At 42.6% G+C, this 13,717-nt stretch overlaps 1 long non-coding RNA gene and 1 pseudogene across 1 annotated transcript in view; one reads left to right on the forward strand and one right to left on the reverse strand.

The window, feature by feature from the left end:
- Window positions 1–526: 526 nt before the first annotated feature.
- The window catches only part of LOC132646837 (uncharacterized), a 37,438-nt gene continuing 24,247 nt past the window's right edge, over window positions 527–13,717 (reverse strand). The window contains exons 2-5 of the long non-coding RNA XR_009585159.1: window positions 10,803–11,005; window positions 9,913–9,993; window positions 8,399–8,596; window positions 527–4,924 (exon numbers count right to left, since the gene is read on the reverse strand). This is a non-coding gene — a long non-coding RNA (uncharacterized LOC132646837). The remainder of the gene's footprint in view (window positions 4,925–8,398; window positions 8,597–9,912; window positions 9,994–10,802; window positions 11,006–13,717) is intronic.
- LOC132646836 (isocitrate dehydrogenase [NADP] cytoplasmic-like) lies at window positions 5,777–7,178 on the forward strand (annotated as a pseudogene).

The following is a 13,717-nucleotide window of genomic DNA, read 5'->3' on the forward strand; positions in this document are numbered from 1 at the left end:
AATGTGAGTCAGGCTCCCTAGTCTCAGAAAAATAGCTTGATTTATCGCCTCTTAAACCAAGGCAAGCCCACAAATATGGCCCTACCTTGGTACAACACCCCCAGGGAGCACTGCAAAATGCAGTGTTTGTTTTAGGAAATACGAGTGAATACTTAAGGTAATTTTTTTTTTTTTTTTAAATCTCAAACCCTGGGACAAATGGCTGAGGTGCCTATTTAACATATCAAAGTGGACCTGGCTGCTAGGTTCTCCCATCATCCCTCAGTCCCTACCTGTTACAGAGCCCTCCTGGTGGCCCCCTACCCTAAACCTCTCCAGATCAGGGACTGACTGCCCTTCCCTCCAGCTGCCCCTCCCTATATAATCCAACCATTTTGGTTACCATTTTTTTAAATATACTCTCTTTTGGGCTTTCTGGCTGCTGCACCTGGTCGCCTCCCCCTCTCTGTCCCCTCTTGTCCCCTCCCACGCTCCCGTCTTTTCCCCTCCCTCGCTCCGCTCTCCCTTCTCCTCCTTGTCTGGCCGAATGGCTCAGGGTCATGTCCACTCTGGATTCTTCCAGATGTCCCTGTCTCTGGCTATGCTCTCCCTTTTATCTGTAAACTTCCTCCTCCACCTTACCTAGGAACTGTCATGTCCTTTCCTTTTTATTTCTTGTTATTTTCATTCCATTCTAGACAGTAAGCAGATACATTTTAAAGATTAATCACTAGCATCTATTTACACAAATCCATGTATTCAGACAATGTAATACGTCAACCATAATTCTATGGATTAGGTTAAATAAAAAGTTTTACAAGTCCAAGGAATATAGGAGGGAAATAATAACATGATTGGCAGGCAGACATGGCAGTAGCTGAAAGCAGTAGCTGAACAGTTTCCTGAACTGAGTGGTATATGGACAGCTGATGTTTCCAGAAACAGTGTCCGATTAAAACACCTCCAGCAGAGACAAATCAGAGACAAATTCAGTCTTGCTGCTGAGCAGATCTGTCCTGTAAGCAACTTCCCAAAGCTCTTGAGCCGCCACCCTCATTTGTAGTATAAGAAAAAAAAATCCCCAACGTAAAGTTCTTCACAGAAACTAAGATGCTAGATTTCAGTCTAGCATATGTATAGCATGTAAAAGAGTATAGCTCGCGCTCATGAAAAGGCACACCCTACATGAATCTTTGTTATCTGTGTCTCCTGGCTCTTATTTATTGCCATTTATCTTAACATAAAAATCTTGAAGCCACGAAGCAAGCCATCAGTTCTCCTGGTCAATGATGGTGTCAGAAAAATGCTGGTACCTCTGAGAGACAAAAAAATCTCAAGAATTGGGCCTTGTTTTGGGGTTCAGGATACTGGACTGTCTCATTGGATATATCGCAACGGGGACTTGATTTTCAAAAAGCAACCACGAAAACAAGTATGAGGGTAACTGTGCTGTGTATCCTCTCCCCCAAAAACCATCTTTCCTCTCTCTTAACACATGTTTGAATGTTACACAGTTGTTTTCACAATCAAGAGGCAGTTCGGCATACTCATTTTTTTTTTCTCTTGCAGGACTTGATTTGTATCTGTTGGTTCTCAGAATAAACATGAAGAAGGCAAAGTTTCTAAACTTGCATTTACTCATTCACAGTAATACTCTGTTAAGCACCTATATAAGAAGACGTGTAGAATCTTGGGAAATCAAACAGAAGTAGTTACTGTCCACAAGGAACTTACAATTCTGGACTGAGGCAGGGTTAAATGGATCAAAAAATTTTTAAATAAAAATGGGATCTATTCAGTTCCTTTACACGACGGAGGATGAGTAAGTCAACAACCATGATCTGCTCCCTAGGGAGGCAGAAGACGAGAGAGTTGTTCAATCCAGGAAGCTCAGCAGTCCCCACATGGTACTGAAGGTCTGGAAAGTCCCTGCAGAGTATTGAGTCTGTGTTGAAATGCTAAAGAAGATGGAGTCTGATGCTGCAGAGGAGCACGGCAGAGGATGGGACGGCATCCGTGCTGCTGTTTCTGTGAAGCTGACAGCCATACTGAGGCAAGGTGCAGAGAAATGTTTAACAGTCGGTTTTCAAGAACAAATCTGGTACCAGGGATGGCTCATCAGTTAAAAGCACCTTCCAGAGGACCTGGCTCTGATTCTCAGCACCCTCACGGCAGCTCACAACCATCTGTAACTCCAGTAGCAAAGGATCCAGCACCCTCTTCTGGTCTCTGAGGGTACCAGGCAGGCACACGAATGCACAGACATGGAAGCAAAACACTCACACACATAAAATAAAAGAATAAAACAAATCTGAAAGGTAATATTTATGTGCATGTGTACCGTATTTTACTAATTTAAAGTAGGAATAACCTGCAATTTACAAATAATTATGCAAATTACAAAATCATTATGGTTAATTGCCTTTACACGGTGATTTAGTTTACTCTCGATGAACTTTAGTATCTGTGGCCAATGCATGGCTGCAAACGACAGAAGTATGAATGCTGGTTGACATTTTTATTTAACTTAAAGAGTAGGATGAAAGCAATATAGAAAGAAGAAAGATAGGAATTCACATCTGTCTGTATGGCAGTCTTCTTCACTGACTGCTGCAAAATATGAAAAAAAACCACAACAAATTTGTTTCTTTAATACTGGAAAAATGTCTTCAGTTTTTTTTGTTCTGCTCACAATTTAATTGCAATATGCACAAATGCACACACACATATTCTCTCTCTCACACACACAGACACACACACACAGACACACTTACACACAGAGAAAAACATACACATAAAGACACAGTCACACACACACAGAGAGACACACATTCACACACAGGCACACTTTTTTTTTTTTAGATTATTCAAAAAGAAGCTTTAGAGAGATGGAAGGTAGAAAGAGAGAGGCTTGGCCTCACAGTAGGCAAGACCATGTTTATTCACAGTAAGGGGGTTATTTTTAGCAAACACATGTGTGAATGACCAAAATGCCTACAGAAGGAGATGGTATGCAGCCTGTTAATGGGATGGAAATGAATTTCGTAGTCCACATGCGAAGCTGGTAGGTGTTTTTCAACTATCACTTTAAACTCACATTATTAACCTTTTATTTTCTTAAGATTTATTTACTTTTTTATTTCATGTGTATGAGTGTTTTGCCTGAATGCATGTCTGTACTCCGTACGTATGTGGTGCCGGATTTCCTGAAACTGGATTATAAAGATTGTTAGCTGCCATGAGGGTGCTGGGAACTGAACCTTGTCTTCATCCTGAGATTCGTGAGGGAAAAGCCAGTTCCATAATTTTGAGTCAATTTGAAGCAAGCTTTAATTAAATATTGACCAGGATGGATTCTAGTCAGATCCACTTTGGGGTCCCAGAGAGTGGCCACGATTAATGTTTTGTAGGGGCTTAAAAAGGCAAAACACACAGTTTATTGCATTTCCCATCAGGTTCACTCAGGGGCAGGCATACATCCTCGTTGGTACAATGTTCTTGTGGAATGCACACATTTACCCTTGTTCATTCAAATGCTGATTTCTCTACCCCACTATCTGGTTCAATCCGGACATTGCATTGACTTATTCTAAGCATCACCTGTCTCAAGTTTATGTAAAACATGCCACCATTTGTTCTCTGTATTGTCAATAAAATACCTAGCCAATGCTGAGTAATGGAGAGAATAGGGTGGGACATCCTGGTCCGGAGGGGAGGACAAGGAAGTAAGCGAGAGGAGTAGGAAAGCAGAGATCATTAGGAGAGGACTCAGAACCATGAGGAGAGATAAACGAGACCAAAGATATGACTAAAAGCAAGTATAATGTAGGAAATCTGACTGGGAGGAAGCTATACATGCTTGAAGGTTTAGGATGGAGTAATCATTGCCGAGCATTGTGCTTTAGGTTAACTAAATAAATCCTAGTCTCTGTGTGGTGATTTGGGTATACAGCTGGTTTAGGAATAACTGCTGTTTAACTAAAAGCTAAATAATGAATATTAATATTCAGCAACACATCCTGACATACTTTCTGCCTACATGTGATTGAGCATATCCAGTGTAATTGGTTCAACTCTGAGTGAAAATATGTGGCTTTCTTATTTCCCAAGAACTACAGTTCCCAGCATCCCAGATAGTTAACCTTGTCCTTGGAAAAATGGGGCTCACAGGTTGACTTTGGCTCTTACATTTGCTCCCGTCTATACCCCCGGATTGTATTCTGAATTAAGTCCTTGACTCTGTGATGGGTACCTGTTTACATTGGAATCTAATAACCATCAACTTACTGGTGACCAGAGAGAAATTATCAAGACATCAGTGATGCAAGAGCCAACAGTAATTAGCCGAAGCAGAAGGGCCAAAGGTTCTGTGATGGCTGACATCAGGGTTACTCTCTAGAAGGAGTCTTGAAATGGACAGAGCACCAGTCATTTCTTTCATCTCAGGTCCCCCTCTTGCAGTGTTTCTTTTAGTACAGCCAGGAATGGTTTGTATAGAAACACATTATTTTTCTTCAAGTCATTCAGTACCTCTTTGTTCTACATAAAGCAGACCAACTGCCCTGTCTTCTTGTAGAACTATTTCAGCTAATGAATCTACCTGTTGATAAATCTGAGCCCAACTTTCACAGTATATCATTTTTGTCCCCTACGCAGGGAGTTTCCTTTTAATCCAGCATTTCAATTTTTGCAAGGGGGTAAGGGACTACAAATTCTCTTTGTAACTACTTCCAGCCGAAGCTAGGGTGTTGTTGTCAGGGCCCAGGAAGACAAAGACAAGCCAAAGGCTGGAAAATGTGCATTTATCAGAAGCATCTGGGTAGCTGACTCAGCGAAAGGGACAGGGAACAGCCACATCAGCTGGAGTGGTTCGCAGCAGCTTTCAGTGCCTTCCAGGATGGTGTCTGTCAGCCTGGTGGAAGCCTGATGCTGAGGCATATGTAGACTAGGAACAGAAGTTAAAGTTTAGAAACTTAAAAGAAAAATCTCACATGTGGACTGTTCTGGCCCCAAGACCTATTAATTTGGGGGATGGGAAGAGTGCCAAAACCAGGGGAGAAAGATCCCATCCTCAGAAAGTAACAGGTGGGGAAACCTAGGCTCTACTTATCTAGAGCTCAGTTGGCCTGTGACAAGTGAATCCAAGCCTTATGATTCTCTTGACTCCCTGAAGTTTACAGGAATTTTTTAGTTTACAAAAAAGATAAAAGTTGGGGCTGGAGAGATGGCTCGGAGGTTAAGAGCATTGTCTGTCCTTCCAAAGGTTCTGAGTTCAATTCCCAGCAACCACATGGTGGCTCACAACGATCTATAATAAGATCTGGTGTGCAGGCATACATGCAGGCAGAACACTGTATACGTAATAAATAAATAAATCTTTTTTAAAAAAGATAAAAGTTTTAGATATATTAGTATTAATCTGTACCAAAATCCATATTGTAAAACAGTTGGCATAAACTCAGACCTTTGAGTTCTAGCAAAAACTAAAACTTTTTGGGTTAAAAAAAAAAACATGGAGGACTGGAGAGGTGGATCAGAGGTTAAGAGCAATGGCTGCTCTTCCAGAGGTCAATCTCCAGCAACCACATGGCGGCTCACAACCATCCATAACGAGATCTGGTGGCCTCGTCTGGCATGCAGGCAGAACATTGTATACTAAATAAATAAATAAATAAATAAACATGAACATACTTCTTCTGTCTAGAGAGATGCCTATTAGATGGGACAGAGATAGTTTATAGCCCAATGAGAAGCATCTTTAACTCTATATTTAGACATCCAAGGAGAATTTTAAATCTTGAGCTTGTGAATGAATCGCAAGTATTCAGTATTCTACCAGCTTATCAGAACTCCATTGGTTCATGTCAAAATTCTGGACCTTTGAAATCTTAGTATAACAATAGCATAGAAAGTTAGAAGGTTGTGGTGGACACTGAGCCAGCTGGGACTGGGTTGAGACAGCATGTGTGTGCATGGGTGTGAACTGGGTTATTGACGTAAAAATGTCCAGAAAAATCCATGGAGGTTCTGTGGTGGAGATGCAAGGAGACGAAACGACACGAATCGTTTGGGAATTGATGAAAGAAAAACTCTTCTTTCCTATGTGGAACTGGATCTGCGTCGTTATGACTTAGGCGTAGAGTATCCTGACTCCACCAGGGACCAGGTCACCAAGGACCCTGCAGAGACTAGAAAGAAATACAAATTTGGCGTCAAGTGTGCTGCTATCACCCCCGATGAAAGGAGGCGTTCAAGCTGAAACAAATGTGGAAATCACCAAATGGCACCATCAGAACAATTCGGGTGACACTGTCTCCAGGGAAGCTATGGTCTGTCCAAACACGCCCCCGCTGGTGTCAGGCTGGGTGAAACCCATCCTCATTGGTCATCGCCGAGCAACTGCTTTTGTTGTTCCTGGGCCTGGAAAAGTAGAGGTAGCCTACACACCACAAGATGGACGTCGAAAGCTGACATACATGGTGCAGCTTTGAAGGTGGTGGGGCGGCCATCGGCATGTACAACTGGGACGAGTCAATTGAAGACTTTGCACACCGTTCCTCCCAAATGGCGCTGTCAAGGGGCTGGCCTCTGTACCTCAGCATCAAGAACACGATTATGAGGAAGCACGACAAACGCGTCAAAGACATCTTTCAGGACATCTTTCAAGCAGTACAAATCCCAGCTTGAAGCTCAGAAGATCTGGGATGAGTGCAGGCTCATTGATGACATGGTGGCCCAGGATGATATCAGAGGGAGGCTTCATCTGGGCCTGCAAAACCTATGATGGTGATGTACAGTCAAACTCTGTTGCCCAAGGTTATGGCTCCCTTGACATGGTGACCAGGGTACCAATTGGTCCAGATGGAAGACGGTAGAAGCAAAGGCTGCCCATGGCACTGTCACACATCACTATCACATGTACCAGAAAGGACAGGAGACATTCACGGACCCCATTGCTTTCATTTTTACCTGGTCTTGAGGCTTAGCCCACAGAGCAAAGCTTGACAACAATGCTGAGCTCAGGTTCTTCGCAGGAAATCTGCATTGAGACCGTTGAGGCTGGCTTTACAACTAAGGACTTGGCTGCTTGCATTTAAGCCTTACCCCGTGTACAGCATTCCAGCTGCTTGAATACATCTGAGTTCATGGACAAACCTGGAGAGAACTTGAAGGCCAAACCTGCTCAGGCCAAGCTTTAGGGTCAAGACTGGGCTTAGGACAAGTCTTAGTGGTACTAGGTCCACAGATTTACATATTTTAAAAATAACACCCAAGGATAAAACAAAAATGACTTTGTAATTTGTTTAGAAGACAAAGTTGAACTTTTCTGTATGTTTATAGCCTTTTTCTTTTTCACACAGTTATTGCCACCTTAGCGAATGTGGCAGGGGAGTTTTTAAATTTTGTTTTTGTTTTGCTTTTTTCTAATTTTATTTTATTTATTATGTGGTAGCAGTCTAGGAGTTACGTTAGTACCCATTCACATTAACTGTCACTTTTTCCTTTATTCTAATATAGATGACTAAAATCAGAAGTGCTCCGCGGGCAAACAGTAGCTACAGTATGGTTTCCTGTAAGGGTGAAAAAGAAACTCACTTCCACTGTTGTCGGTGAGTGTGAGCAACAGGGGCTTGTGTGCAGGTGTTGATGAGCCGTGTGTGGAGAGCTGTATAGTGACGTCACACAGGACTGGAGCAGGTAAGATGCGTGTAGTTAAAATTCATGGCAGCCATCTTTGGAGATGGCATCTATGTGCCCAATACACTAATATATTTTAAGGCCACTGGAGAATTCCAGATCTAGAATAAATACAAGGTGGAGGTTTATCCTCTTTGATTTCTCCTCCTCCTGGGCCCTATCCTATTCCCCAGACAGCACACTTCATCCATGTGCAATAATGGGAGCTGCATCCTTTTTGGATTTCTGCTGGCCTGTTGCATTTCTTTTATATAAATGTGATTTTTCAGAAGTTGATACTAAACACTATTCCAGTCCAGTCCTTCTAAACTGTTAATTTTAATTAAGATCAAGTACTAATGAGTCTTCAAAACATAATCGCATAGAAGAAAGAAAAGAAATATGAAACATTTTCTATTATTCATATATCTTAAATTATTTTTTAAAGATAGATTTATGTATTTCACACATATGAGAGCTCTAGCTGCATGTACACCTGCATGCCAGAAGAGGGCATCAGATCCCAGTATAGACTGTTGTGAACAGAGAGGCAGGTACAGTGAGATGGGAGAAACCTTCCTATAAGCCTCGATGCTCTCTTAGCTTTTGTGTTGGTGGAAGCTAGTGGCAGCTAAGTTAATAGATTCCGAAAGGAATCTATGAGCTACCGGATGTTAGGTCTGATACAGTGGTGAGCAAGAAATGGCTGCTCTGGACTAGAACTCAAGATAAGGTCACTAACCTTTGGACCTCCAAAATTCCGATCTCCCCACAGTGTCAGCTCCAATGAGTCAATTGGCCTCAGCGGACTCCGCTTCTTTCCAGGAGTTCTCTGTTCCCAAAAGGCAGTCAGCCCCAAAGGGCCCATATTCCCAGGACCTTGCTCTGTCTCTTTGTGCCAGTTAGCCAATTGTGTTTGGTGTGAAGTCGTTTCCTAACACTGGGATGAAACAGAAACACCACTTTCTCAGGTATGACAGACAGAGGCCATCTTGGCCTGTTAACCTGTTTTGTGTTCTGGTGCACACATTCTATTTTTTTTAAAATGTTTGTGTGTTGTGACTCACCAAGATTATTTTTTTAAATATTTATTTATTATTTATACATTATTCTGCCTGCACATATACCTACATGCCAGAAAAGGGCACAGGATTATAGATGGCTGTGAGCCACCATGTGGTTGCTGGGAATTGAACTCAGGACCTTTGGTAGAACAGCCAGTGCTCTTAACCTCCGAGCTATCTCTTCAGCCCTATTTTTTTTTTTTTTTACATAAAGACAAAGGAGTTCTTCAATGTTTCTAAAAAGAAAGAAAGAACAGTACAAAACAAAATATAATACTACGAAGAACTTCTTGCTTGTTCTAGTAAAGGCACAATGGAGAAATATCTTCAAAATTTCATGGAAAAGGGTTTCTACTTAGACTTCCATAAAACTTCCATCCAAACTGAGGGCAAAACACAAATATTACAGATGTTTGGGTTCTTAAAATTGTAGAGAAGACGTGTCCTTTCTCAGGAATAAATTAAAAAAAAAATGTGCTCTACAATGTAAGGAAGCAAACAAAGAAAGGCTCTGAAACTTCTTCAAGTTACGTGAGAAGCACTTTTAGTCATTTTAATATCTTCCACGATATTATATATATCATATATGTGTATGTATATATCTTTTTACTGGGACAGTAATAAAGAGATGGGTTGCAGAGAGATAACAAGCTAGACTCAGGTGAAGACCAAATGAGCCAGAAAAGGAGAAGGAGTCAGGAGATTAGAGCAGAATGCTGGAGTTAGTTTGAGGTCAAGCAGAACAATTCAGAGAGAATTAGTCAAACTGAATCAGTCAGCTGGGAGAGGAGTTTGAGCCAGAACAGCTGAGTTGAACCAGCCAGCCCAGAGCTTAGTAAGAACAGAAAGGGTGAGCTTATTCAGCACTGAGTCTCAGAGGCTGAAAACATTCCAGGCCTTAGTTAGGTTGTATGGAGGCTAGAAGCTTTCAGGATTAGGCCTAGGTTAGCAGGAGGCAGTTTAAGCCTCCCAGACAACCACTGAAACAGGTGAATAAAAGTTCCATTTACAAGGAGTAGAAAGGCTTTTTCCTTCTGGGAATTCAGCTGAGTGGGAAGGTCAGCTAGTGCTTTCTCTGCATCTCTGAACTCACAGGTTTTCACCCCAGCATCTGGCTCCTGAGTCTTTATTGGTAAAATAGAGCAACTGGGATTTTTGTTTAATAACAACCGGAACGAGGTTCGATTTTTACCTATGTGATGGTTTTACAGCCATCCATAACCATAGATCTAGGGGACCTGACCTCCCCTTCTGGTCTCCACTGGCACCAGGCCTGCAAACACACATACACATTAAATAAGCAAATAGAAGGAAACTGACAACATTTCAAATGAAAGCAGGTACAGAAGGTACTTTAGGAAGGACAAGGGCCGACAAAAACTACAAATGCCATGGAAAAAAATGTTGCTTGTGAGTCATAAAATTTAGGAGCAGAAAAGGAAAAACTGTGCTCTGCTTAAGAAAACACAATATTTGTGTGCTCTACTTAAGAAAACACCATGGCATGCACACAGCATACACACATACTAAATATCGAAATGATTTTCAAAAGTCATTCCAGATGGCGATCCACTGTGATAAAGAATAATAGAATAATGTGAAATGTAGATAGCTCAGAGAACAACAAAACAAGACCAAAAAAAACGAAGGGGGCAGTAGAAAAGCAGCAAGGGACTCAATAAACCAGTAAAATCAAAGCAGAAGATTATAATTATTTGACATTTACAACCTCAAACGTATTAAGTGTTTTTTAAAATGTAAAAGGCAATCAGCATTCTTATTTTCCCCAAGACATCTTCAGAGAACAAAAGAATGCTGTGCGGAAACCGACCGCTGCATCGAGGGATGACCAATCTGTCTGGCAGGAATGAGTATTTCTAAAGAAACACCGTGTTCTGTGCTATGGCTATGGACTATTGGAAGAAAGGACTCCAAGAAATTAGCAGGTATGCTGGGAGAGGAAAGGCTGAAGCCCCGAGGCCTTCCAGAGGAGAAATGTATCTTCTGTAGGAAGAGTTACAATTCGTCCCATGCCTGACTGCTTAGGTGTGTACATTTCTTGCTTTCTGGTTTAAACCTTACCTTTTTGTCAGGATCCTCAATGACAGACTTGGGGGAATCACTGGATGGCTGTACCCCTCTTCTCAGAGTGGCCACACTGAACATATCTTCCCTCCCCCCGTATTTCATTATTAATTTGACTTTTTTAACCAGCTTATTGAAGACAGGTGGCTGACCGTGGCTTGTTGAAAACAGGCTGTACTCCCTGAGTCTGGTAACAATACCTGTAACAAAAAGGATACAGACTTGAGGAGGCTGTGGACAAAGGCTAAGAAAACACAGTCTCTGGTGTGGGGCTTATGGAGGGTTTCCATAGAGAGGCTTATAGAGGCAGGCTATGTTAAACATCGTTTCAACACAAAGGTGTCAAGCAGAAAGAGGAAAAGGGTCAGGAAGGGTGCTGAGAAAAACTTTTCTTTTTTCTTAAGTCAGAGATTGTTTGTCTGCCCAGGGCCAGCTCCCAGAAACTTTTCCTATCTCCGAGGTATAGCTTTGCCCCACCCCTGAGTGCCAGCCGTTCCTGGGAATTGACCCTGTCACACACTTGTCTTTGCAGGGACTATGAATTAGCCCATCTCGTCAGATTGTGAGTTCTAGTTCCCACCAACGGGATGAGACACAGTCAGTGTTAGAGAATAGAAGCTAAATTGAATTTCCTCCCCTGGTGTGGTATGCTCGCTTGCCCAGCTTAGGACCTGTCTAAACCTTGAAAAAGTAAATTACTTTTGCTTTGGCGTGTCTCCTTGTGTGACACTGGGAATGATATTCTTTTCTAGCAGCGTTGAGAACACAAGTAGGTCACTGAGCCCAGCCTAGAAGGTCCAGTAAGGACTCTAGAGAAAAGAACAGCTAATGGGCTGAGAGATGGCTCAGAGGTTAAGAACACTGGTTGTTCTTCCCAAGGTCCTGAGTTCAATTCTCAGTTAACCACGTGGTGGGTGCCCTCTTCTGGTGTGTATGGCAATCTTAAAAAAAAAAAAAAGCCAACACCGTGGGGCAGAAAGGATGAAGGATGCTGCTTCAGAAATGCTTTGAATAGTGAACAGGTTGGAAAACGTTTTTTGACCCAACAATTTAACATCTGGGACTCCCGGGCTGAAGGGCCATCTCCGGAGCTTTGGGCTTTGCAGGCTTTGCAGGCTCCGGAGCTGCCACGCTGAGAAAAGCAGTAAGCATCCAGGGAGGCCTCCCTGGCGAGTTATAGTAATTTTCTGTGGCATCTGCTCTGGTTGAGATGAGGAGGGATACATGGGATCCAACCTTCTCTCAGCCAGGGCAAAAAGGGAGACGTCTGCCCAACTGCCTGGTTCGGGTTGTTTGGATGCTGGGAGCCGAGACAGAAACCAGTCAAACCTAGTTAAGTGTTGTAACATTTTGTGTGTATCTGTTTTGTGTGTGCCAGACGGGTCTGTGTCTTTTAGCGTGCCAACGTGAGAGCCAAGACAGAAACGGGTCAGGCTAAATTGAATGTGGCCACTGCGTGTTTTGTTTCTGACTGGTCTCCCCTGAGTGTGTGAGCTTTGTGTGTTTATTGATTTTGTTCATGGTGTCTCTGCTGCTACCAGCTGCTAGCCATGATACCACTTGCCAAAGGACAGTCAGGGCTCACCATTTCTCATCTTTGAGCTTTCTGGCCACTGCATTCAGTTTAGTGGGGATTCAAATGTTTTTGGGGGGAGGGGTATGGATAATATCAAAGTTGTTACATGCTGTTGTACTTTATGGAAAAAGCTGGCTCTGGAGCTGAGTTATGGCTTTCCCTGCTCTAGACCCAAGCATGCTCGTTTAATCTCCAACTGTCCTGTGGCGGGCAGGCCACTTGGTTTTGTGACAGGCATAAGAGAGCAAAGCAGGACATCAAAAAAAAAAAAAATAGATAATTGGTTTCATTGAACTGCCTAAAACCTTTGCTAAGATATAAACCTCATCTCCATGTTTGTAAGACTATGTTTGTGAACTTTCTGTACCTCAAGATTTGTAACTTTATTGGGTGTGGTTAAAGATCTGTAATTAAAAGGTTAACTTAGAACTCGTAACACAGGGTCAATAGTTAAACATCTGTATGTAGGTAATCTTAAGAGAGTCGTGTGGCTTGCTGCCATCTTAGCTGCTGTCTTCTGTCAGGATGGAGGCAGCTACATGGATGGAAGCTGTCTTTGCTAGGGTTGGAGGGCGAGGATGCCATGTGATTTCACCGCCATATTAATGAATGGTGACTACACGGTCTAAACCAACCAAGGCGGCAACAGCCGGCCTCCAAGATATTTTGGATCAGGGTGGATTTTTGTATGATAATTCTTGAACTGAAAACAAAATCTTGGAAACAAGATGTGTAAAAGACAGGACTGAAAAACAATGCTTGTTTAGTAAGGTTTTATGCAGCACTCCATGTGCTCATAGACCAGAGTGTACCTCGTGCTGGTAGCTGAACTATTAAAACCGATGCCCAGGTGGTCACGGGGAGCAGCCGAGGCCTGGCACTGTGTGGCGGGGCCGGAGGTCCTAAAGACAGCCCGGGAGAGAGATCCGGCAGTTTTGGAGAAGCCAGTAACATACGATAGCTGCTAAGAGCGACAGTCACAATGAAGCGGGGCCGGCTGGAGTCTAGGAGACGGCTGTGAGCCATGCCAGGGGTGGGGCTGGATGGCTGACCAGAGCCCCTTGGGGGAAGCCCGGAGGGTTGGGAGCACATCCCAGGTTGAATATTGAACTGTTTGCCCTCTTGGAGTTTTGTTTTGCCTTGCTCAGACTGTTTTTGTACCCATTTTCTTCCCTCTTAAAGTAAGGAAGGGGACTTTGTTTTTGATCTTATAGTAGCCCATGGTTGAGAGAGTTTAAACTTCTTTAAAAAGAAATTTTGGAGTTTAAAAAAATTCAAGTTAAAAAAAAACCTGCATATTTTCCTTAAATATTTTAAGTTATAAGGCTTTTGGACA

Source organism: Meriones unguiculatus, chromosome 12, assembly GCF_030254825.1.
Source record: "Meriones unguiculatus strain TT.TT164.6M chromosome 12, Bangor_MerUng_6.1, whole genome shotgun sequence".
NCBI lineage: Eukaryota > Metazoa > Chordata > Mammalia > Rodentia > Muridae > Meriones > Meriones unguiculatus.